This window comes from Gavialis gangeticus, unplaced genomic scaffold (genome assembly GCF_001723915.1).
Source record: "Gavialis gangeticus isolate Ggan-Ray unplaced genomic scaffold, GavGan_comp1, whole genome shotgun sequence".
NCBI classification, from domain to species: domain Eukaryota; kingdom Metazoa; phylum Chordata; order Crocodylia; family Gavialidae; genus Gavialis; species Gavialis gangeticus.
Genome location: NW_017729000.1, coordinates 21,512,196 through 21,514,900, shown reverse-complemented (window position 1 = coordinate 21,514,900; position 2,705 = coordinate 21,512,196). Strand labels below are relative to the sequence as shown.

The 2,705-nt window shown below is 41.1% G+C and overlaps 1 long non-coding RNA gene across 1 annotated transcript in view; it reads right to left on the bottom strand.

Annotated features, from left to right (window-relative positions):
• Positions 1-1,279: 1,279 nt before the first annotated feature.
• The window catches only part of LOC109290026, a 20,571-nt gene continuing 19,145 nt past the window's right edge, over positions 1,280-2,705 (bottom strand). The window contains exon 2 of the long non-coding RNA XR_002095493.1: positions 1,280-2,138. This is a non-coding gene — a long non-coding RNA (uncharacterized LOC109290026). The remainder of the gene's footprint in view (positions 2,139-2,705) is intronic.

Sequence of the window (2,705 nt, the reverse complement as noted above, 5' to 3'; positions counted from 1 at the left end):
TGAGGTTTTGGGCGAGAAGCAATATCTTGAGCTAACTGGCAGAAAAGGCTGCTTGACAAGAGGGAGTGATTTCATCAGCACTTGATGGGAAACCGAAGTCCATGGTGTAGATTATTCCATCAAATTGTCTGAGCCGGTTAGTAAAGATTTCTCATCTGTGAACATTTCCACAGTGACTGCAAAGGAGCCGCCGGCTATTCTCAGCATTACAAACCCTGAAAACTGAGGAATGAAGCGGTTCTGAATTTGTTTGTGCAGTCAACACTAATGTATTGCTTACTGGCTTCCATGAACCTGCCTGAAATCAGATCCAGGTTATTGCCTTTATCTGGAACAGAGGCACACGTGTCACTTTTTGCAGATTGTGGAAAATCTCATAACAATATCATCCCTCTTCTGTTGTACATGCTTTGATCGGCAGTGAGATAGATAAAAAAGGCATTAAAATTGTCATCATTGGGCTTCTGAGTCAAAGCACATAATATATTGGGCAGATCCCCCATGTCTCAGAAGCATTTGTCTGAAGATGTCTGTAAATACATGCAACACAGAATCTGCTTTATGTTTGACCCCTGCATATAACTGTGGTCTTAGCATCAGTGCTTGGCATCCTGTGACTTGTGGAGGAAGATTATTCATTTAAAGTGTCCTGCACCATAGAAACCTGAACTGAACAACTCTTCTTAATTCAACTTGCATAGTTTCTAGCCAAATGTGTACAACAGAATTGGGGTGAGAGGTGGGGGGATAAATTTAGCATGAAACCAACCCCACACATACCTATTAAGTGACCTTCAGTTGTTCTTCCAGGGGAAGGGACTTGTGGACTGTAGCAAGGCAGAAAATGGGCTTTATCCACCACAGCACATTTCAATGAACACATACACAAACAGAAAGAGAGAGAGATGTTAAAAACCCCCCCAACAAATGGAACATTTTCATCCACAACTTAAAACTTTTCAGTTTTCGACTGAAACTACGGGGGTGTGGGGAGGGGGTGTTGTTTGGTTCTTTTTTTTGCTGAAATGTCAAGATTTCCCATGGAAAGCAAACATTTTCTTGCAGAATATTTCGTTCACTGAAAACCTGTTTCTCCAATGAAGCACAGTTACTCTGGGGAATTTTCCTCCAGTCATAATATACCAGCAGATTTGCCTGATCTGTTCAGGAGGAGGCAATAGCCGGCATAGAAGAGAACAAACTGCCTCCTGGACTCCGGTTTTTCTGGGAGAATATTTCCTCTCCAGAACCTTGAAAGCATCCAACAAATTTTAATGAGTGTTATTTAATTCTGATTTTATTATAGTTAAATCATATTTCTCTGCTGCGCAGCGCCCTGCATTCTTTAGGGTATTTATGAAAGCAATTCATTCTGGTTTTTACTATTCCTTATATTCTGGAATCATAAAGATCAGTGACTGAAAAGAAGTATGAGGTCAGAACCGACTGCCTGTTTCTGCTGTATCATTGCCATGTGAGAATATTGCTATCAGTAAGATCTTCCAAGGAATGATTTTAACATGTCAGCTCAGTTTTCCAGTGGTCATAGAGACTATCCTTTCTTTAACTTGTATTTACGTGTGTCTGCATTTTCTGTACATTTCTTGGGCAAGGGACTATGTCTTTCCATTGTCTTTGTACAGTGTCAGACATGCTGCACCTCCAGAAATAAGAATGGTTTTGAATACCTGGCATCTGCCTCTCCCTTCTGCTTTTTACAAAAGGTAGGATGTTTGCTTGATTCTGGAATAATCTATTCTGGTTTTCAGCAGAAGGTGGGGGAAAAAGAGCCGTAATCTGATTTAAGATCATTTCCTACATAGCCAGGAGAATGTTCTATGTAGACTGCACTCTTACAAATCCCCACATATATTTAACAACAGTGTCCTCTAGTGGAGTTAACCCTAAACTCTTAATCAGTACGAATAAATTAGCCTTGGACAGAGCCAGGCAGGGCTGGATCTAAACTGTGTGAAGACTGAAGCACTGAGATGCTGCTTCCAACCCTGATGCTTCCAGATAGGCAAAATACAGTCCTTCCTTCAATATGGTTATAGCACAGACATCTCTGTGCTGCATTCCTAATCACTCACTTGGAGATTCATGTGGGAAAGTGCTGGACTTGGCTTCTCTTCCCCCTGCAAAAATATGATTAAATAAGAGTGTGAGGTGAGCTTCATGGTCTTCCAGAGTACAGTAATCTCTCCAGCTTCAATTTGGCAACCAGATCTATTTAGCAAAGCACTTAACCAGGTGCCTAGAGTTATGCATGTGTTTAAATCCCATTAAACTCAAATTAACCTAGCCTATGTCCTTTGCTGACTAGGGTGCGCATTGGGCAACTGCATATGCTTAATGCTTTGCTGAATTCAGACCTAAATTTGTGAAACTTGTTCTGAAATTCAAACCAATCTCCACACCACAGCAATTTCAATTCCCCTATATTTTTCCAAGGGTAACTCAGTTTAATATTTTGCATTAACAGCACAGGAAACTTCACCAAAGACTTGGCTGGGTCCCTTGATTTCCCCTCTCTCTGATGCATCTTGCAACAAAATTGCAGATAAGGCATCCAGAACATATGTATCACAGGGCCATTTAATCATAGATGTTAAATAACTTCATCTGGAGAGCTGGAAAAGCTGGGGAGGACAGTGTTTTCCTGAGATCACTCAGCAAACAGTGACATCTGGTGACCCCTAAAC